Genomic DNA, 24,217 nt, shown 5'->3' on the forward strand with positions numbered 1-24,217 from the left:
CTAAAACACATAGTGAAATACAGAAAAAGAAACCATTTCCCTGTTGATGTGGGTTTTGCCACTGAATCTATGTGAGATCCAAAGGCAACCATAAGGAGGTTCTTCAGAGAATCATTGCCCAATTACATGCCCATTTCCCAGCACAACAGCTAATTTCACAAAATGCAAGGCAAGTCCACCACTGAGCATGTAGAAACCACTGGAGATATTAGTGCTGGTAATTTCAGGTTTTGTTTTCAAAAGATGAAAAGTTTTCCTTTACAACAAAATGCTCTCCTCTGTGGATGGGCCAACTGTGAAAGTGTGATATCAAAAAATTAGACAAGGTACTGCTGGACTGCCAACAGGGACATGGATAGCATATCCCTGTGCTTGCAGAGAATTTTGACTACAGACCAGTACCAAATTTCTGATTTTTTCAGAGTCCACCAGACTTTTTTTTTTTTTATGAACACTCTACGTAAAACCATGGTAACAGGCATGTATGTGGTCGTGCACAGCCTCATAAACAGCAATAGTCCTTCTACCTCAGTTTAGGGGACCACAGACTTATATAAAAGCTGCTAGTATCTGAGACAAATTCTTGTGATATATGTCCAATACCTCCTTCATGAGAATTCAGCTTCCTTCCTGCATATGCAACTTTCCTGGCTTCACTTTCTTCCTTTCCCAGCTCCCTCTTCTGCTGTAGGTTGCAGCAATATCAGAGAAGTTGTATGAGGCTTTTGAAACCCATAAGAGCATTTTTAAATGCATTGAGCTGTCGAATGTGGGAGACTCAACCACGAAGCAGATAATAATGTGAAGCCAGATCCTGAAGAATAGCATTCCCAGAAGCCTGATGGCCTGTAGCCCCTCCACAGAAGAGGCACGAGGCAGTGGACAGGGAACATTTTGGAATATTTTGTCTTAGGATCTATCTCCAATACCCAGCACCCAACAGTGAGCCAGACCCAGGCTGTCAGAGCCTAGCTTGCAACCCCTGCCAAAAAAGACAGTGAGCCATGCTGTTCTCCTAGATCAGCCTATAAATTGTAAAAAAAAAAAGGGCTTGATCTGAGGATTGTCTGCTCAGACAGGCAAGAAATTGGCCTGGAGAGAACAACACTGGGTAACTATTCCCAGTGAGCTGGGAACAAGAAAGAACAAATTTTCCAAGTACTTTTCAAAAGGAGGTAGACCTGGCATCTGCTTTTCACTCTTACCTAGCAGGTATCTGCATCACTCAGGCTTCTGCCCCAGCATGGGACTTTGGAGGTGGTTCAGAGCATGTCTGCGAACACTTTTTCCAGCACCCTTCCGTGCGTAACTAGCCTCCTCTGAATTCTTTTTGACATGTGCTCAGATCAAGCCAGTCAGTCTGCTCTGGTCGTGAATCAGCTCTGCTTTCTTTGAGGTTTACTGCTCTTCAGCTCAGGGACGACTGGGGTGCCTGCAGACGCCACACCTAAGATGAAATAAGCAGTCTCTGTGCAACCCACAGAATAACCTGTATGCAAGTATCAATTCTGTTTATCTTTTCTTACCTTTATGACTACATTCATATTTGTTAGCTATAGACAGCATTGTTGCATCATCAGAAATGGCTTACCAGACTGAGCGGTGTTCTGCTGGTTGGTGAGGAAAAGGATGGTACCAGCTCCTGCTATGGTAGCTGCTGGGGCCATATTGTCGTTTGGATTGTAAATCAATGGGACTAGTTGTCAAGGTACATTATGATTGGTCCTGAGTTTAGAGGTGGCTGGTTGCTGAACATGTTTTGGTTGCCCAGTGGTCCCAGTTGCAAAGTTTGCCAGTAGAGTGTGACTTTCAGTGGAATGGAGGACACCCTGACTACAAACACCAAATAGCCAAGCACTGGTGCAAGTGCTATGGTTAGATCCCCCCTTCAAGGATCACAGTGGGCCCAGGGTAAGTCTTGTCTCCACAGAAGGCCAGTTGCATTTTCCTACCAGTGAGAATCTGTGGGATTCCTCTCTGCTTCTATATCCTGGCAGCTGGTGGGTGTCCTGGTTTTGGCTGAGATTGAGTTAACTTTCTCACTAGCAGTTGGTATAGTGCTATCTTTTGGATTTAGGACGAGAATAATGTTGATAACACACTAATATTTCAGTTGGTGTTAAGAAGTCAAAGCCTTTTCTGTTCCTGACACTGCCTTGCCAGTGAGCAGACTGGGAGTGCACAAAAAGTTGGGAGGAGAAAGAGCTGGGACAGCTGACCCCAACTGACCAAAGGAATATTCCATGCCATATGACGTCATGCTCAGCATGTGAAGTTGGGGGAAGAAGAAGGAAGAAGAAAGCTGCCAGCTGGGGTTAAATCATGACAGTGGGACAACGGGGTCTGCTCATGGCATAGGAGAACTGGAGGTCCTGTGTGTGCTGTAGAGCTCTTGAAAAGGTGTACTGCAGACTGGGGAAGGATAACATGGGTCACATGGTAGTTCATGTTGGGCTTACAGGTCCTGTAGATGAACATCAGGGGCATCCTACAAGATCTGGGTAGCCTAAACATTTTGCTCTTGGCATTATTCTGTTTCTGAGGGTGCCTAAGATATCACTCATGGCCAGAGGCTGAGAAAATACTGAGGGCATCATCAAGGTGCTTTTAACCTCACAGAGTAGTTCCATCCAGCAAGCATGAAACAGAAAAAATATCTCAAAAGGCCATGTGTGTCTTCATGTTGCCATATTGTTTTCCTCTTTATCACCTGGCCTACTGGGACGTGTCCCTGTCCATAGCAGGGCAGCTGGAACTCGATGATCTTTAAGGTCCCTTCCAACTCTAACCATTCTATGGTTCTACTATTCTATGATTCTATGATTTATCCTTTCCACACACTGGTATTCTTATTTTACCATAACCAGATGGTAAGGTAATATAAACTAACATGGACTTCTGCTAGCAAAAACTCTTTGCTTTTACATAATTCTCATTTAAGGTTGTCTAAACCAGCCCTGAAAACTGGACTTACTAGGACCTGTCCACACAAGGAGGGGTACAGACAGAGCTAGAACCTCTCTCATACATAGCAGTGATGGGGAAGAAAAATTTTATTTTTGCACTGTGTGTGGCTAGTATAAAATCAGAGCTCTTCCATAGCAACATTGTGGAATTCTACATCACGGTAAGTTATATGCAGAATCTGTGCATGCCAAAATTAGAATTTGTACATATAAGGTTTTGAATTCAACTTACCTCAGGCAGAAGGGACTGCATTTTCCAGCAGAGCTCAGGGTTTGTTGTGTATATCAGCTGCAATGCACAACTCAAAACTGTGATAGATAAATGACAGGTGAAGAGCCAAAATATAAAGTATTTTTCCCAATGAAGATGCATCATGTCCTTTTCTTCCACCTATATATTATCTGCTCTACAAACAACTCAAGAGCCTTGATTACATCAGTTCAGATCATTTCCTTTCTTGCAGCAAAGACACTTGTTCAGAGAGGCACATCACTCCTCATCTTCCTTTTGACTTGTCTCAAAGGAGTTTTCTGCCAATGTTGTAGTACTTCTGGGCCTGTCCAATGGCAAAGCGGACAGATGGTGTAAGTGGGAATCTTCCTCAGCAGCCCTCATCTAGAACACTAGCAGCTACCTGCTAAGTGACTTCCTACTAGTCAATGTGAAGAACTGTCCATGCTCTAAAACCCACCCAGGAGGAGGTATAAAACAACCTGCAAATGGGCTGCTGGGAGTGGAAAAGCTAAAGCAAAAAGACCTTGGAGTGAAGAGGTGAGCCATTTTGTCTGTATCCTGCCAGCCTCTGACATCACTTCACTGATGAGGAGTCCTTTTTCAGTACATTTGATCAATGTTAAGAGGGAGAACTAAAGGTTTCTAGATGCAAATACAGCAGATTTTCATAATAAAAGCACATTTATTACCTCCCGTTCTTGTCTTAAATACCTAGAGCAGCTGCAGAATATTGTTGATTCATACTACCCACTTAAGCAATACCAACTGAGTCACAGGGCATTTCCTAGGGATTAATGAGTAGCTGGGAAAGTTGATGGCCCAAAGCAAACTGGAGTGCCATTAACCCCAGCCAGCCATTAATTCCCTGGGAAATGCCCTATGCCTCAACTGTTATTTGCTGCTATGACCTCCATCCCCTTCTTTATACTGTTATACAAAGGAAAATAGATCTTTAGCAGCGACGATGCTAGATGCTGCTCCTGCCAGAGGTGAATATTTCTCAGCCCAGGGAATTCCTGGCCAGGCCAGGAGACACCAGCTGTGCGCAGTCGTGTTCATGTGCTGCAGCTGCCAATCAAGAAATAGTTCTCTAGATCTTTGCTGAAAAGGTGCTTGTCTGTCCAAAATACACAGATAGCAACGGTGTAAATTCTTCTCTTTTGGAAGATAAGCTTATGAGCTACAAGGAGTGCAATGGTCAGTGCTCTAAGAGCTGGGCGAGGACTACAGAGCTCACCTCATCACAAGTGCAACAAGCTTTGCAGAAGAGAGCCCTTAGAATTAGTTCTTGTTTCTCTTTTTTGGAGGTGCTGAAGATGTCCCTCACATCTGGAGTCTCAGAAAGAGCAAGGAGTTGGGGACATCTTCCCACCCCAAAGCTGAATGCAGCAGCAATGGTAGTAGAAGAGATGCATAGCACCTTCCCTGCTGCATGATATGGAATACATGCCATGCCAGGTAATACTAGCTGGAAGACAACTGATCCTATAGGGCATGTAATGCTATAGATCACGTGGTAACCTGCTGCACATAAGTGTTTATTCAGAGCAGAGCAGTTTCTGCCCCCCTTCCCCCTTTAGGCCACATCCTTCCCCCTGGACATCACCCTGGAACAGCAAAATCCTTAGGTCAAAAATCTCCCAGAGCAGCTGTGGCCAGTTCCCTTCCCCTGTAAGTGCTGGAGTTCAAAATACCCTCCTCCTTCTGGAGAGCAAGGTTTCCAGGTCATTTTGATGCAGTTTGCTGTTTTTCAGAGCACAGACATTGTGCCAATTCACAACATGCATAACTTAAGTTAAATTAGTGGGGCTATCCAGAACGGAAGGCACTGCCTTTTCTACCCTCCCTGGTAGCTGACATCGAGGACAAAATCCCCAGTCGCTTAAAACCCAAACAATGAAATAAACATGAAATAAACATTTAAAAATACACTTATTTAAATTAAATGTGAAATTAAAACAATTCATATGAAGGCCTAAAATGATGCCATTTATTAAAATAACATCCAGCAACATACTGCTACTGCTGAAGTTCTGGTCAGATGAGCTAGGTGGGTTCCCTGGGACAAACATTTGCTGAGGTAGAAAGCCAGATTGGGAAGCAGTAGCTTCTTTGCACATACAGAATACAGTTAGTTCCGTTCAATAAGTTCACTTCAAGTTGAAAAACCATAAAGAAGTTAAAAAAAAAAGAACACTTGTTTTTCATTCTCCAATCTATAAATAAAAAGGTGTGCAATGTTCTTGGCTATTACTTACTTCAGTGACTGATAAGTTACTTAATTATTAATAGTAACAAACTGGTTAGTTACTTTTAAACTTAGAAAAGAATGTCTGGGTTTTTTTTATTTTATTTTCTTAGGAGATACTACTTAAGGTAGTTTATTTAAGTAACAAAGAGAGTATTGGGCTATTTTGGGAAATTTTGATTGAATTCTAGCTTTCATTCAAACATAGATTCATAAAAACAAGAAAAAAAAAAGAAAATAAATGAACCATCCTTCATTTTCCAATTAAAAATATGGCAAAATTAAGAATCTGCTAAAGTGATTCTTAATTTATCATCATAATAGATGTGTATAGATAAATACTTCTGGTTAACAAGAAGAAAGACCTCACTGAGTACTATCTCTTGTTATAAATCAAGCTGTTATAATGGTTACCAACCATGAAAGGTAACTTTTCTTTCAAAAAATAACTAGCATAACTTACAACTGCAAAAAGAGATAAAATCTATTATTTAAAACAAGATTTTTTGCGTGGTGATATAACTCTTGATTTAAATCAGTTCACTGTGGGTGTTGGAGTTGGCTTACAGCCTTCAAATAATTGTAGGGAAGAAAGGAAACTCTGCAGAAACATATGCTATAAATGTAATATTTGCTGGTATCTGAGACTTCAGTGACGTCTTTACATTCAGAACCTCTGGGTTATCAGCATTAGAAGGCTGGGTAATCCCTCCAAATTGCACTAAAATAAGTGAATGAGGCTATGAAAAGCCACAGCAATCACTACTTGACTATTTTAACATTGACCTAAAATGGTGAGTATAGCTTTTGGACACTGTTTAACAACCAATCTGTCGGTCAGTTACCTTCCAAATTAATCTTGCAGGATAGGTCAGATCCTATAAAGCCAAAGTTTCATGGGCAACAGATGTAACCTCCAAATCATGGGACCAGCACCCATTCAAATTGCTGAGGGATAGCAAGAAGAAAAGAAACAGAAAGCAGAACCATACACCATACGAGAAAAGTATGGCTGCAGGCACAGACAACTAGAGCAACCTGTAAAATGACAGTTCATAAGGCATGTATATAAAGACTGAAAACTGGCACTGGTGAGGTGCTGTAATCAGTGCCTTGCCATTTTCTTCAGTTCCTGGTGAGCTGACTCCAAAGAACAGTATTTTCTTGTCTCTTGGCTATGTCAGCAGTCCCCAAATCCATACAGACAGCACCACGCCTACAGCTGGTGTATATGCTCCCAAACAGCTTCTCAGTTTATCCAGTTGCTAGAGTGCTTAGCCTGAATGTCTGGATGGTTGGTGCTACATCCTGCATCTGTATTGGTTTGTTTTTTTAAAAGCATCATGTCTTACTGTGGTTCCCAAACAAATCTTTGTCAGCGGTGTAAAAAAGCCAAACGTTGGCTTTTCTATCCAGTAAAGGCACTTTGAGATTTAAGAAATGTATAACTATGAATTGTTTTAAAACCAGTTTAGAGGTTCACCTGCACTTACTTTCAAGTGGTAAAAGACCAGTTGTGATTTACCAGTTGCATGGGTTTAAAAGGGATACAACATCAATACTACCTGGTGCAGTGCTTAATCTCAGTCTTGTGATAGCGAAAGGCTTCACCGCTGCACAATGCTTCCCCTTGCTTCCCATTTCCCCCCAGTTCATGTAAGAGATCTGCAAAGCTCTACATTCTCCTTACTGGGGATACAGCTGTATTGATATCCAGATGTGGTTCATTCTGGTAGAAACTTATGCCACTTATTGTTTACATATAACAACACCTACAATGGTATTTTTTACAACACTGGTGAAGTCACCCTCACAACTGACATAGTTACTTGCGCACAACTTTTCAGCTCTGACAAGGGCAAAGAATGACCACGTCCAGTCAAATACTACACAAGTACGGTGCTTGAAGTGCAGTTTGTGAGCAAACAGTCAATAACATCTAGGGAATATGGTATCTGCCAGAGAGCACTCCTTCTCATAAAACTAAATCTGCTTTTCTCAAAATCAGATGGCAATCTGACTGTGGCTGTACCGAATGCCACATATAGCAACATTCACATTACTCCATTCACCATGGAAAGAGAGATAAACTCTTTTAGCCTTGCCTTTAGATTGAAGCTTTGACAACTGCGGTAGAGAAGTGATAGGGGGGTTTTGTGTGCAAAGACCTGGAGTATTTGTTGATACACAGCTTAATCAAGAAAAGTGCATTCTTTCTTTTTAAAGACTCTGCAGGGCTTGCAGACATTTTATCAGTTGCACAAACCCATTCTCTGATGTAACGAAATATTATCCATTTTACAAACGGGCATGCTGTGATACAGGAGAAGACTCAGTCACACAGTTGCTGATGCTAGATGACCTATAAAACACTTCAGTTTTGACACATGGGTATTATTATAACCATTCGACAAGGCTGCCATTTAGGAGCGCAGAGGTGCATTTGCAAAGGGTTTTGAAAACACAGCACTCATTTGACATCACAGATGAAGTCAATGGGATTTCTTTAAGGTCATTAAACCCCAGAGCACCTCACAGGCTGCAGTCCACATTCATTGCTCCAGAGCTCCTCAGAAAGGCAGATGGACTGTGCATGAGAAACAGATCTTCTCACTTTTCAGCTTTGCAGGAGGACCCAGTGGAATGGCCAAACACATCACTATTTGATGGGATCCATTTGGCTGGAAAAGACTTCCTTTTCCCAAAGGCTTCTCTTCATAGCAATCTGCCTTGGCTGTGAAGGTCTGGAGGAGGCTTTCTATGGAGCTTATCTATGCTGCTTCTTGACTGCTGCACAGTGAAGTAGGCTTTCCAAACCTTAGAGAAACATGCTGGGAAAAAGTCCTTTACCTGACAGAACCCAGGTGACAGTGCTAACCCTTCTGGGCCAGCTCTACAGCTTATGCGTTATTAAATTTCAATCCTTCTTTGTTTGTGATAAAATAGAAGCCAGAGGGTGGATACACAATGAGCATTTTTGAGAGCCCTATTTTGTGACAGTTTACTCTGTGGTGGCTTAAGTACAGACTAGAATGAATGCTTAAATCAAAGTGCAAACTTCTTTGGTCTCAGGGCAAGAAAAGCATTTTAAACATTGTTGGCCTCAAGGTACAAAAACAAATATTTGCTAAACTTCCAGACTTCAGAGAGTTGGCTTTTCTAAGGCTATTCCTTGTTGCTGCTTCTCTGGGAGGCTTTTCCCTTTCTCTGCTTCCCACCCTTTGGGAAGAGCATAGGCAAGAACTAGGAGCACAGCCTCTATCTCCAGTTCCCTCTGCTCCTGTGGGATGATCACCTCGGTTCCACACGTCAGCCAACACTGAGAAGCAAAAGAAAAGCAAGATGAGAGAAATACCATGCTCTGCAGATGGCTTAGAGATGGCTTTCATTGTTCTCATGAACTCAGTTCACTACACAGACGTCAAGGAAACACATTTCATCACATATAACACAGGATCAGGAAGGTCACTGGTAATATATGTATGCTTTTCTGTGCCTAGCACAGGACACCTTCTCACTTCATGAGAGGGGATGTGTCTAGCAAGGTATCAATAATGTAAAAATGTGACTAAATAGAGATCACCAGTGGCACCTCTATCATCTCCTAGGTCCAATCAAGACACGGAATGGGATTAGGCACAACGCAGAAGTTGTCATTTATTTATTTGTCATCATCTTTTAGAGCCTTTCCAAAGTGTGAGCTTGATCATCCAGCCATGGGGGGAGAAAGCGAGTGGCTGCATGGTGCTCAGTTGGTGCCTGGGGTTAAACCATGACACCTCATCATAGTTTGATGACCATTTCCTCCATCCTCAGTGCCAATGAGGGCAGTCCTCACACCTTGCTGCTTGTTCCCACACTGTGCTACTCTTTGATTGTGCTAGAACACGGGGCCATACTATGAACCAGATTGAAGAACTGCTATGGGTTGAAAACAACCAATGCAACTACAAAAAAAATAGATCATTTTAAATCTAGAATGGTTCCCCAACCCAGCCAGGCCACCACACATCCACAGGGTAACGTGAGATGTGACACAGATTTTGTACTGCATCAGCCACCACAGCACTGCATGGAGGTACAGATTGCATCACCAAGAGGTTAACAGAGAATTTGAGCATCTGATACCTGATACACGTCCCGTGGGGTGCCACAGCTTGCCAGACTGAGATTAATGTCACAGTGAATTTAGTGGCAATGGGTCCTCTTCCTTCACCAAGTGCAAACCAAGCATTTCAGACCAGGAATATCCCAAACTTTTGACAGGACTTTTTGGAATTCAACACTTCAAATTTAAGTATTTTAGGACATTCTGTCTCACTGAGAAATTAATTACAGTTCAGTTTTCATCCTGAGTCCAAGAAAGCAGATTTTAAACATCTGAATAAAACTGAGCAAAAATTCTTATTTTCAGTGAAGTAAGGATTTTATTTATACCAAGTATAAATGACAATAGGGACAAGTAGGGTTTGCACAATATATGATGCATGAAGAGGACAAAAATCCAAGGATCAAATAGTTATTATCATCTTCTGAAATCTTCTGAAAATGTAATAAAATAACATTGCAAAATATAAAACATTTAACAATTGCTATACAATATAATACATCATCATACCATGTTGTCATACAACGGTCATACAATGTACACACAACAATTTCAAAATCTCACATATAGAATCATAGAATGGTTCAGGCTGGAAGGGACCTTAAAGATCATTTAGTTCCAAACCCCCTGCCATGGACAGGGACACCTCCCACTAGAGCAGGTTGCTCAAAGGCCCACCTGACCTGGTCTTGAGCACCTCCAGGGATGGAGCATCCACAGCTTCTCTGGGCAACCTCTTTCTGCATATAAAATAGCCACTATTTGCTCCTCTGATACTTCAGTATAATTCTAGTATTATTTTTATCATAAACACTCTGAAGTAGCTTTAGGGGAAGACTCCAGAATATGAGAAGTGTTGAAGAAATAACTAAATTTCAAGAAAAGTGTATATAAAGGGATCTGTTCTGTCCCTGGAATGTAAAAAAGGATTTTGTTAATTTGGTATTTTTAAAATGCTTTTTTAACAGCCAAGTAGATTAGAATTTTATTGCCAGTGACAGAGAGTCTCAAATATTTTATAAAAAACCAGAAATAACTCCATGAAAAGAAAGACTTTCTTCTTTCTGTAACATATCATTGTCTTGATCAAAGATTTACTACTCACAGATATAAATGCTTTGTATAGGAAGTATTAGTGCTGTACAAGGACTTCCAATAAATCCATATGACCATATAGATACAGTCATTGTGCCACAAACATACACTGAACAGTCAACGAGGTACTGGGGAAAAGTGAGGAAAAAAGAAGTTACAGCAGATGAGAAGAAGCTGAGAAGAATTTCTGAAAGAATTATGGATTTGCAGCAACTAGGGCTGAGGATAAGACCACAAGAGTTCTATACTTGGACCAGGAGGCAAAATTACAAACATTTCTGAAATGTTTGTTTATTCTCTCTTTAAGACATACCTCCTTAAGTAACCTACTATAGAGCTTGCTATTCTGCCTTCCTACCGTGAGGCTGGGGGCAAATCTCTGCTGCTAAAATGTAAAACCCTTGCATCCTGCCTACCCCAGTCTGGGTTCAGTGAACAAACTATTCCTTTTTCTGTTTGCAACAGACTTTTCCACAGGATTCATGGAGCCATTAAAAGTTGGAAAGAAGGAAGGTATCACACAAAGTTTAAACGGGACAGACCTTTGGGGCCAGAAGAGCTGAATGTTATTTACCCAAAATAAAGAAAATGACCTTTGAGGAAAAGCATTGTGAGTTACTGGAGAAATGATTGGGGGATATTCTATGATTCTATGATTCTATATAGCACAGAATCAGAGGAAATAAGATCTCAGATATCATGGAACATTATCTTAAAAATTGATTGTGTGAGGACAGGTGAAGCAAGTACTTCCTGAGCAAGAAGAGGGGCATGATGGCATGCTGAAGCCTTCGCTGGAAGTAATTAATTTTTTTTTTCAACATTAATGATTTTTTCTCTTTGGTGTGCCTAGAATAAAAACTCCTCAGATACACGCACAGCAGCTGCTTCGCCCCATTGTACTCAGATGCAAAGGGAGAGTAAACATTAACCAAACTTGAGAGACAAACGTTCACCTTAAAAAACCTCTGTCTGTGGGCCTGGATTTGGAAATCTCTGCACTTACTAGGTCTGTAGGAATGACTCATTTTTATGGTAACTACTCAGCGATGTTCACTGGACAGTTTCTTGTCTAAAACATACGTGCCTAGAAAAATGCTTTTCAATCAAAAAGCCTGCTTTAGCAGAGCCTGCAATAGGTAGGACTGCAATGAACTAAGTTAATGGCATACAGCCCCAGTAATAAATACTGGCTTATGAAGAAGACGCCATACGTCTTATCTCTCAAGCTCTCTGAATTATGGATTTGTCTGTACTGTTCAGGGAACTTCTGGAAACCGATCCGTGCACGGAAAAGACAATGTGAGTAACCCACATGGTACAGGTTTTTCACTTCTGCACTGGGAGGATAATCCTTGCAAACTCGGAAGCTCAGAGCCCATAATCAATGGCTTGTCACTGTTATTACCACCTTTTTGTGATCTGCTCGGGGGAAATTGTGGTTCCTGCAGCACAGCTCCAGTGGTGCCCAAGTTCACCTGTATACAGGACCATGGAGACAAATGCAGAGACTGAACCCGGTCCAGGTCTCAGGACTGATATTTTGAGATGTCTGTTCACAGCCCTGTTTAATTCTCACAGAAGCTACAAAAACTGAACTTGAGGAAACTACACCTCCACATTTGCCTGGATTTCCTCCTCTCTTCCTCCCTGTGGGTGTCACAAAAGGCTTAAAATAGCTTGTGAGTTGCGGCACTTCTCCTGTACTATCTATTGCAGGTATTTGAAAAGGGTGGAGGGAGGGAGGCTAAGATCTGGGGTAGTATTTATAAGCCTAGGGAAGTCATTATAATGGTGCTAACCTAATTCAGGACTAGCTGCCTCTTGGACCGAGAGGTCAGGGTTTTTAATTCCACAGCATCTCCTGATTTTGCTGTTTCAGAAATTCGCTTCATGTTAAGAAACTAGGAAGCTGTGTCTCCTTTTGTCTCCAGGAATCTGGCTTTGTTCACCATTCTGGCAGTCCTCTGTGTCCTTCAAAGAAAAACAACCCTCTTGTACCTGCCACTATTTTTAGTGTGTGTTTTTGAAGAAATAACTCTGTCTACATCGAACAGATCCCTGAAGACAATTTCCAGTGCAGGCACATAGTGACATAGGAAAATGAATGCAATGCTCTGAACGTTGTGCCTCTGATTCTTAGGCCAGTTCTGCAAATCTACCACAATTTGTGATTCACGTACGTTTAGCTTGTCCTTAGGCACAGAATACTAATTTCATCATTCCTGCGTCAACCCACTGAAACACTAATTCTTAAGGAATGTAACATTGTCCGTTTGCTGATGTAAAAGGCTCCTAGTATGAAAAAAGCAGCTTTTCCTCTAACGCCCTACAGTGGGAAGCAGACTTTGCACAGCAGGGTGATGTATTATTATAACCAGCGAAATCCACAAAATTCCTTTATGAGATTGAAATAAATTCTGTTTTGTTTGTAACTGTGTTTGCTATTTTTGTTAAACTGCCCCCTCTCAGGTCCTATCCTAAGAAGAAATCCTGTCAAGGAGGATTATTTTTGGCCAATTCTCCTTCAAAGAGTCACAATCAATAATCTCTCTTATAGAAGGCAACCTTCGGGAACACAGTAAAGGATGTTAATGGTAGTTCCTATGGACATCTCACTTTCTCTAAAGGCAACAAATGAAATATTAAAAACTAAGTAGCATTTAAACGAGTCACTCACCATGAAGACTGTCTCAAAGCACAAAGAGTAATCAAAACCAGAGCAACACAAGGGACCCTGGCTTTATAAAAATAATCTTTCCTCCTATATCATCAATTTCATAAAAGGCCTTCAAAATCCACAAGAGTAAAACTGTTTCTCACTTAGAGAGGAAAAAAAAAAGAATGTGTGAGCATTTCAGGCTTTTTAAAGGAAGTAATGTGGCAAATTGTAGCCTTGTGTAATTCCATTTAAGTAAGCCAAGTTAAATACATATGGCCTACAAGGTTGTGGGGTGGGAATATGGTAGGCTCTAGAAATTCAGAAACATTACAGTCTTCTTACTATCACCTGTAAGTGGGATATCACTCCATATTTTTTCAGCACTAAGTGGCTTATCGATACAGAATCTCAAAGAAGAGCTTCAGATTTTATTACATACCCTGAAAACCTTCACTTTGAAACAATGTGTGCTGTTTATCAGGCAGCACCATAACTATATATACAAATATATATATATGCTTTTGTCAAGAAAGCATAAACTGAAACACCCCATAATACCTTTCCTGCCAATATCTGCCTATAAAATTATTATGAACCCTGTGCAAATGTGTGCAGGTCTATTATCTATCAGGTATTAGAAGTAATAGTTGGGGTCATTTGCCTCTGGAGCTGTAAGCAGTTGCAGAAGGAGGTGCTGGTGATGCTAGTTCTCAGTAGTTAAGCCATGTATGAGACACGCTACAGCAAACTGCTTTTTGCTCTCCTCATTCCCTTTCTCACCCCAGAGACAAAATATAGAGCTTCACTGAATGAGGAACAGGCCTGCCTCTTCATTGCGGGAGCCAAGGCAAGATCTTTCCCGTTACAGGGGGTGCAACACTGGCAGACACACAACGAAGATCAACAAGAGCCTAATCTTCTCTCTTGCTAGGCAGTGGGGTACCACAGATCCACCTCTCTTTTACCTCAAAGAGATGGCAATGACCTTTCCTTCTCCCTGTTTGCCTTTGCTCCTGGCTGTCCTGCGCGAGTTTCTCTGCATATGACACCTGTCTAGTCCACGCTGTGTTGAGCTCACTAAAAATGCAGGCAGAAAAGCAAAGGACTACCCAAACAAGCACACGGGATGGCAGCCTCCAGTGAGAGTCCCTCCTGTGCAGTGCATTGAGTGCCACAGAGTCAGCATTGCACTGCATTCGTCATCTAGAACAGGACTTTAAATACTCCAGACAGCTTAACTCAAACTACAACTAGCTACAATTTTGCTATGAGTGGTTTATATATATATATATGTATATCTTGCAGTCCCATAGTTGTGGAAATCATTCCTATACAACTGTGTTCTGGCATCTCCGTTTAGCTTCTAATTGTGCTTCTAGCTTGTTCATTGCGAGGACAACCTAAAACCCATAAGCTGAATGCAAACTGAGATAGCACCACTGCCAGAACCTGCAGGAAACCACAGTCTGCAAGGCCTGACCTGTCCTGCTCCCCTCCCGGGGGACTGTAGGACTGTGGTCCTTGGTGGCTGCCCCCAAGTACAGCCATGAGCATGGCGTGCTCTCCCAGACCCTGGCTCTCACTGTGTGCTGCTGCTTCACAGGGGAACCACGGAAGATGTGGAGAGCTCTGTAGGCAGCCCAAAGGCAGCCTGTTCCTGTGTGTGCCCTGGGGTACCAGGCCTCCAGTACCTGGAGATACAGTACTGCAGGCCACCCTCCCACCCCACTGGAGGCTATGCTTCCAGCTTCACTCTCAATTCTAACAGGTAAACCTGACCACCTCAGTCTGCACAGGGTCCCTTTCAAGAGGCAGCAAAGATACACCCAGTGAGTCCAGAGGCCATGCAGTGGGCACCTTCCCCAGTTTGGCACAGAGCTCACCACTCTGCTGGAGCTCACTGCTGGGGCTCTCTCTTTCCCTGCCCTGCCAGGTCCTTCCCACAGCTCCATCTCGATGTGCAGCATCTGTACCGCAAGACTGCAGCCTCAAGCAAGAGAGCTGGAGTCCACTTTGCCACAAAGATCAAGAGCAGCCAAAAGCACAGGATGACACACTTTCTTGCCTTGATGTTACTGCAGCAGTTCTCTGCCACCTGGAGGGCAGGGGAGATGATTTCCTAAAGAATGCTATGAGCTTTCCACTTTCCCAGCATATGTGAGGAACACATGGAGAACACTGAGAAGCCCATACCTGAAAGATGCATTGCTGAGAACAGGTACGTATTCTCCCTTCTCAAGGCATGGAGGTCTTCAGATGGGTGTGGAGAATGAGTCCTCATCCTCTCTACTGTTCCTGAAGGAGCAAAAAGGAAGCTTCACTCCAGAAAACAAATTAATTTACTGGACTCCTGTGTCACCTGTTGGAATTAGGAAAGAATTATTTGTCTGGGACACTTGACGGCAGAACTTATATCCCTTTTAATCCTAAGCATGAAAATGTTGTGTTAATCTTCAAAGCAAAACTTACCACCAGCAAATTCTTCGATGTCAGCTCCTCACTGACAAACACTAGACCAAAAATTATTCCCAGGAATCCTTCTGTTGGGACATTTTCAATAAAAACACATTGTATTTGACTATTTGACTCGAATGGAAGCAGACCTCATCCTTTCCATCCAACTAACTAAACATGACAAGAATATAACAATCATATCGAGAACATGGGCACAAGGTTGAATTGTTTTAAATTATTTTAAATAAACTCCTCACTAGTAATGGCATGGAAACAGAATGTTCTGTTACCACAAACATCAGAAGGAAATGCGAAATTAACATACAGCAAATATTCTGGTATAGCTTTCCATGTCCAACTTGAATGAGGTTGGAGACGATACCAAATGGGCCGTGTCCATCAAGTATTTGCACGTGTGTTCAAATGGTAAAGAAAACAAACAGTTTAACTGTGTAATCTTTGCTGATACTAAACAAACTGATCAATCATGGTTAAAACTCATTCATAATCAGACATTTGAGTTGGTCTCAAGTCCCTGCATGCTGCAGAGATGTGTAAGGCTCTTAAAGCATGTGTTGACCTTACCGCATACCTAACATTATTCACATTCTTAACTTTAAGCATGGGAATAATTCCTTTAATATGAAGTATTTCTGTGAGTATTTGCAGGACGGGATCCTAGCTCTGAGCTGGTCTTCACAAAGATATTTTGGAAAATTAATCCAAATTAACTAAAGGCTTAATTTAAAGCAGATTAGTTTAAATGCATTTAACCCTGTAAAGACTTTTCAAAATTAAAGTAGTCTTAATTCAGCTTTGTATAAAATTTAATCCATTTTAAATTTATATTTTAAGTGAATTTGGACTAATTAAGATGAATGCCCTATGTAAATGAGCCTGAGGCCCCAACTCAGAACTGTGTTCAAACACAGGTATAAAACTATCCCTATTCAGAAAAGCATATCCTTGAAATCAAAATACATACAGGTACTTAAATATTTGCCAAATCACACTCTTAACTATTTTATATTCTTAAACCATTTGGGAATTATAGTTTGATGGCAGGGAAAAATCATAGCCCAAAGGGCTGAAAGGCAGATAAATATATTTCATTTACTGCCCTCCAGATGATACCAGTTTCTCCAGTGTATATAGAAGAAATCTTCAATCATTGTTTTCTGTAGGAAATCTCTGATTGACACATAATTAAAAACTGGTTCTTCAGGCTGGAATTATTTTTTTTCATTAGAAGTGGAAAAGAAGATTAACCCTTCATTTTCTGGGAAGACTTCATAAAAGAGTGTTTTCTCCACCCAAACTGGTAAAGCATCCTATCCATTCCCAATGGAAAATGAATTTCAACAACTGTATTTATCTAGGATTTTATATATCAGATTTGTCAACTCTTCTTTCAAAGCTCCCTTCCATGGAAGTGCGCTCAAAGTGTTTGGGTCTAGACTATTTTCTTGCTGTGTATGAAGAAAGAAACTGAGAAAAATCCAATCTTTATAACAAGGTCTGAATAAGCACCCCACTTCATATCTAAGTTTAAATATTCAATCTTAGTTACATATGTGCTTAACTACTTCACTGAAGAGAAGTAAAACTGTACATTACTATTATTGCTAGTGATGTAGCATCAAAGGCACATTAAGTGGCAAGTTGTCTGCTGGCTACCTAAAGTGAACTAAGAAAAAAACATTGCCTCCAGAATAAAATTTGCCAACTAAATTAGGCATGGAGCCTGAAAGGCTATTTACAGAGGCATGGAGCCTAGGCAGACATCCCACGTCAGCTTACTCAGAGTGGGTTGGAGAAGTCAGCTCACACATGATACAGCTCAGCTCCTGATCCATCCAACTTACTGTCCAAATACAAATTCCTTCAGCTCCCCCTGGTACTTGAATAGTCATATTCACACAGTGCAACAGAGCATCATCTATAGGACAGCAGTCTCCAATATGTTAAAGACCTGATATGTTATGATGTATATATGATGTGCTGTATCCTAACTTAGAGAACCAGTACAGTGGCATTTTCATGGCACTGTGCCCAAGCAAATACTCTTCACCTCTCAGCAAGACAGTACAGTTTCTGGACACAAGCTGGCACAGAGACAACTAACTCATGCATCTTCATTTGATCTTCCTCTACTAGAATGGGTATGGGTGGAAGTAGATTAGGTCTGCACTATCATGTACCCACAGTCCACCCAATGCAATGATGCAGTTATGAGTGATGCTCATCAGATGGCCACAACAAATCTGAGATTTGAGCTCTGTACATCAAATTACCAAGTGTCTGTATTTTGGTTAATCTTCCCCAAAGTGAAGAGGCCAAAGAGATGATTTCTTCATCGTTTTCTAGTTCATGCAGTGAAAGAGAGAGAATTTTACCCTATGTAAGTTCTTCAGACATGCTTATCGCTATGTTAGCTGAGCACTGTCCAGAAAGAGGAAGAGGAGGTATTGCAAAGAGATCCAAGGGCAATTACTACCATCCTGCTCAATGACTACCTAATATTCCTGCTGCCACGAACAGCAGCTTGTTTGACTCTCCTTTCTTCTGCTGCCTTTCCTTACATTATTTTTCTACTGTCTGATGAAGCTACTACTACCATCTTTCCCACTTTGGTTGAAAAGAAGAGAAAAGATATTCACAAGAATATAGATACAGTTACCTTCAATAGTGCTTTGTGGAATAGCTGTGTTGTTAACATGGCAGTCAGTAGCATGATGTGGAGGGGGCATTGCTTCTAAATGGGGCTTCTTTTGAATTTCACCATCATCATTTCCAGAATTTCCATGGCTCACTTTTAGTTGAAGAGGTATTTCTGCCACACTGAACTAAAAGAGCTTTTCAGATGCACTTGAGTGCTGTTAGCCACCATCACATGCCAGCCATTCTCTCCTCGTGTTCTGTAGCTGCTTCACATCAAGCACTCAGTGGTCTCTGCACTTGCTGCTATCTCCTCTTGAACCAAAAACTTTTATTATTCTTCAGTTTACAGATGAGGTACAGACGAGGACCAGTGCCTAGCTGATGTGTGTACAGTAAAATAATCACTCCAGACACAGAAAAGCAACTTCTCCCATGCACACATTCAGCTGGCAGCATTTAACTGGCACCCAGATAATAAGGACATCTACTTCATTACAAAACATGGTCAGGACTCGCAGCCATGAAATGGACTTGATAGCCTTTAAATTCTGTTTTACTGTGCTGGCTTACAGAGATGGCTTGGAGCCGATGTGGCAGCTCATTAACACTCAGTTAACACTTCTCTATATAGCACAGCACTGACTTCCAAATTTTCTTATTTTCAGGGGAGCAATGCATGTGAAATTAAAGGGAGGGGTAATAGCTTAAGACACAAAATATTATGAACAAATCAGTTTCGAAAACATTGAAATAAAAAAGCTACAACGTACTCAAAATATCACTTGTGAGCAGAGTCCAGGAGAAGCATTACTTTTATCTCACCAAGTTTCCAATGCACGTGATTTCTGAGTCCCAGCTTTGGGTACCAGAGACAGACAGAGGAGCAGTTCTTTATCTGAGGGAGCACGCATCTAAATCAGCTTGTTTTCAACCTTACAGCAGCATCTGTTTTATTTAAAGAAACTTAAAACCCACTTTTAACCATTAGGCTGCAAAACCGGGGAGAGTGCAACTCGCTTTCTTTGATGCTGTAGCCTTCAGCTCTGAAAGCCAGAATGTTTGCTTCTTGCAAATAAAGAAGTAAATGGGGAAGTGAAAACGTCAGGCTGCGTTTTGACTGCCAGAAAACTGTTTCCCATAGTAGAAGCCAGTAATCCCCACGTGAAATGGGGATCTTGTCTACTAGTTGTCTCAGACCTCAGACAGTGCAGTGAGAGCATGCAGGAGATTAACCGGCAGATTATCTTCCAGCCCTCCCCACTGCAACATCTGTCTGGTTAACATCTGTTAACCAGTGCTTTTGCACAGAATGTGCTGAAGTCCCACTTAGGTGGCTCTCCATCAGCGTGAATCTCAGCCTAGCAGCCACCCAGAGTCTAACAAAGGATCAGCAAGCACCAACCTGCAAAGCGACTAATGCTAGCCAAGGAGGAGGAGGGCATGCCGAGGGTGGCCAGTAGATACACTGACAACCTAAACAGTTCCCCAGGGAAATCCCCTCTCCCCACCTCAATGACTTTGACCAGACAATCTCTCCTGGAGTGCTCAGCAGAAACAAAAGCTGCTTCTCACTGTACAGAACCTTAGCAGGTGGCATTTCCATTCTTCCCCCCTAGGTTGAGCCTGACAGGAGAGAGCTGAACTTTTCTGACAGAAGGAGGTACCCCTCACACTCCCCACCACCTCTGGGAGGTCATGAGTCTTTCAAAGGTCCTTTTCCTGTTAATCCAGGCACTCTGTAGACACTGGGGGGACCTGAGTGTGCTGCAAAACACCATGCCCCGAAGAGCTACCAAACTGATTTTAAGAGACCTAGCATGGTCGTAGGGGCAGTATAGCTGCGTTACTGCAAAGTTCCACCTGGCCCAATTGCCCCCACTGGAAACCACTTTGGGTGTCTCCATGTGGCCTCGTTCTGTGCCAAGATGGCAGGCAACAACTGAAGAAGCAGTTCTTGGCCTCTGATGGGGGGGCCCATCTCACAATGAAGAATCAGTCCTACCTGTTGAAGCTAAAAGGCACCGGGCTTTCTTTTGGAAGTGTGATTGCCAACGGAGATGGAAAGAAGTAGAAGAAGCAGTGAGAGGTGATATGTTCAGACAGCAACCTCTACGACACCCAAGAGGAGCGCCTCCATGTAATGCAACAAATTCCTCTTGGGTTAGAGGATAGATGGGACAAAGGCAAGCCTGACGTAACCTAGGGTTTTGCTCATATTTGCAAATGAAGCAACTGTAGTGTAAAGAGGACTTTTAATGACCTCTGCTCTTCCCTTTTCCTTTCTCCCCAGATGGCCCCAAAAACATTCAGCAGCAGTCATCTTTCTAGTTGATCAGTGAATGCTGTGTCTCCTGAACATTTTCTTTCCAGGTATTTGATAAACTGTAATTCATCATAATACCATCTTTGATTTTATTTTTTCAGATCTACCACTAATTCAGTGGGGTATATTCCATCCTTGAAAAGTGGTAAAATCCTTTGTCTTTTTAATCAATAATTATTAAATGACACCTTATTTTCAAATATTACACCACTAACATATTCAAACACTGATTCCAAGGTTTTAAGAGACCTAGCATGGTCATAGGGGCAGTATAGCTGCATTACTGCAAAGTTCCACCTGGCCAAATAGCCCCCACTGGAAACCACTTTGGGTGTCTCCATGTGGCCTCGTTCTGTGCCAAGCAAACAAATATGTACAGCACATTTGCAAAGACGGCCTTTACAACGCCACCAGAAATGTTACATGCACAGATTGAGCCATGAAGCAGATTTCAGCTGGATGGCCGTGCATGAACCCTGGCATTTCGCACAGGGAAGATGGCAGGCAACAACTGAAGAAGCAGTTCCTGGCCTCTGATGGGGGGGCCCATCTCACAATGAAGAATCGGTCCTACCTGTTGAAGCTAAAAGGCACCGGGCTTTCTTTTGGAAGTGTGATTGCCAACGGAGATGGAAAGAAGTAGAAGAAGCAGTGAGAGGTGATATGTTCAGACAGCAACCTCTACGACACCCAAGAGGAGCGCCTCCATGTAATGCAACAAATTCCTCTTGGGTTAGAGGATAGATGGGACAAAGGCAAGCCTGATGTAACCTAGGGTTTTGCTCATATTTGCAAATGAAGCAACTGTAGTGTAAAGAGGACTTTTAATGACCTCTGCTCTTCCCTTTTCCTTTCTCCCCAGATGGCCCCAAAAACATTCAGCAGCAGTCATCTTTCTAGTTGATCAGTGAATGCTGTGTCTCCTGAACATTTTCTTTCCAGGTATTTGATAAACTGTAATTCATCATAATACCATCTTTGATTTTATTTTTTCAGATCTACCACTAATTCAGTGGGGTATATTCCATCCTTGAAAAGTGGTAAAATCCTTTGTCTTTTTAATCAATAATTATTAAATGACACCTTATTTTCAAATATTACACCACTAACATATTCAAACACTGATTCCAAGTATTGATCCTCATGCAAATTAAAAATTTGACGTCTCCATGTTCTACATTCTCCTCTAATTCACACCTACCTTCTGGACATTGGAGGTGCAGAGTTTCCAGCAGGAAGAAAAAACATTTTACTTCTCCCAACCACAGAAAAAGCAAAGTAATTTCACAGAACTTTTCACATTAAAAATTCGGCTTTGCATCTCCTTTCACACTCCAGAACACCCTAGATCAGAAATACAAAATATTTAGGGGCTCCTAAATTGGCCAAATATGACTCTTTGTTAGAGCAAAATAAAAAAGTGCACCCTGCCACAGGAAGGATCTCCCCTATTTATTACTGTGTCCCTGCTATGGATGCATAGATGCACTGAATTTCTTATATAAACTGAACATAAGCTGTTTGACATGGAAAAGTTGTATAGCCAGCCTCATTTTGAAAGTGACTAAAGTATATTGTATGAAACCTCATCATCCCTGTCTCCTCCCACAAAAAATTGTAATCGACTTGGGGTATGTAGAATGGGAAATTGCAACCCCAACAGTTAAAGTTTGGTAAAAAGTCTGAAAAAAGGGTTACAGTGGAAAGTGTCAGGTGAGCTTAAGTGACAGAGTTACTACCTGCTTCACCTGTAATGTCTTCATTATTGGGGCCTTGGATATTATGATGATAGCTGCTACTAAAACACCTCAGACTAATATCCCAGCATTAATCTCTTTTGGTGATATTGGAAAAATGCCTGTAAGCTAATAAGTGCTCAGCACATGGGAGGATCAGATTTGATATAAGTGAACTATTTTTTCTGGGCTTTGGCACTTAGCTAGATACGTAAGAAGCAGAAAATAGGATAAAACCAGCAAAGTAATATGAAAGCACGTGATGGTGGTTTATTAAAAGACTTACAGCTGAAGAACATGAATGCCCCCTTTTTGTCTCTACCCGTGATGTACCAGCCCCTCTCCCGTAGCTCTTTCAAGGCAGAGAATCCAGAAGTAACAGCTGAATTCTCAAATCAAAAAGCCAATGAGCTGGAATATTCCCCTTGAAAGAGATGATGGTGGCTTTATTGAAATGACTCTTCAAGAAGCGGCTGGCTCCCAGAGTGTGGTGGGAGAGCCAGCCATCTTTTGGAACAGATTTGGCATAAATGAAGAATAATCCAAGGTAGTATCCATGCCAGGCCTCTTGCCATCAGCCGATGGCACTGCTGGGATGTTCAGTCTCAGGATCCCTGACTCCAGGAACACAAGCTCCCCCTCAGCCAGCGGTTTCACTGGTCGCATTCAGAATAAGGAATCAGCAGTAGCACAACCACGAGTTTCAAGAAGGTACTTGGTGGCGCATAATCAAAGGGAGCCTGAGCCTCAGGGAAGAGACTCCAAGGCAGCATTGCCAACTAATGCTACCAGAAACAAAGCTCTTGCGATAGCATCTCCTCTGCCCGGAATGAGCATGAATACCAGCCAAGCTTACATTCCAGCAGACTGCGGGGGTATTTGAGTAAAAAAGCCATCAGATATACCCTGAATGGAAGATCGCCTTGCTCTTGACAATCTGCCCAATGTAGGTGAGCTGCTATATTTACAGATGCATTGGTTTACAGAAAAAGCAGCACCACATTTACCCAGTATAAAAAAACCGGTAACAAACACATCTTGCACACAAACTGTTGGGGTTCTTTACCGTGCAGTACTGTGGCTGAAGGCCTTGTAGAACAAAAGAAAACAGAGCACTTAAAGGATAGCATGTTTGTTTCACTATACAGTACATATAACACAAATTTTGCATCCAAATTTAGCAATAAGTCTTTATGGCTTTCCATTGTGCAAATTGCCAAGTTGCACAACAACAATTGCTTTAGTTTCAGAGCAAGTTGCACATAAGAGGTGGAATTATTTGCAAAATAAGATGAGGTGTTGGTGATCGTGTCTTCACCATATGATAAAAGGATATTTCACTGAGCTTCAGGATGCAGAGTAACAGCATGGTCCTTCCTGTGATCTCACTCAGGGAAAGGTCAGCTAGCTAGAGAAATTATATTTACTTTTGGAGGATTCAGCTACATAAGCTACCAGCTGGGAAAAAAGTGTCGAGTGACTCAGAGGGAGATGCTTCTACAGCCCCAACATGAATTGAAGTTATGAAGGGTTAACAATGAGAAATGGTGGAAGATGGTTCAATCAACTGATGTGTGCCCACTGTTCCAAAAAGAAAGCCCAAATGTTCCTAAAGTAGGGAGGATTCTCCAAAGCATTTAAAGCCATTCTCTGTTTCACAGATGAAAAGGTGCGTACACATCCATGTTACCATGGAGAAAACTACATCTTTGCTCTCCCCTACTTGCAG

This window comes from Calidris pugnax, unplaced genomic scaffold (genome assembly GCF_001431845.1).
Source record: "Calidris pugnax isolate Ruff unplaced genomic scaffold, ASM143184v1 scaffold25, whole genome shotgun sequence".
NCBI lineage: Eukaryota > Metazoa > Chordata > Aves > Charadriiformes > Scolopacidae > Calidris > Calidris pugnax.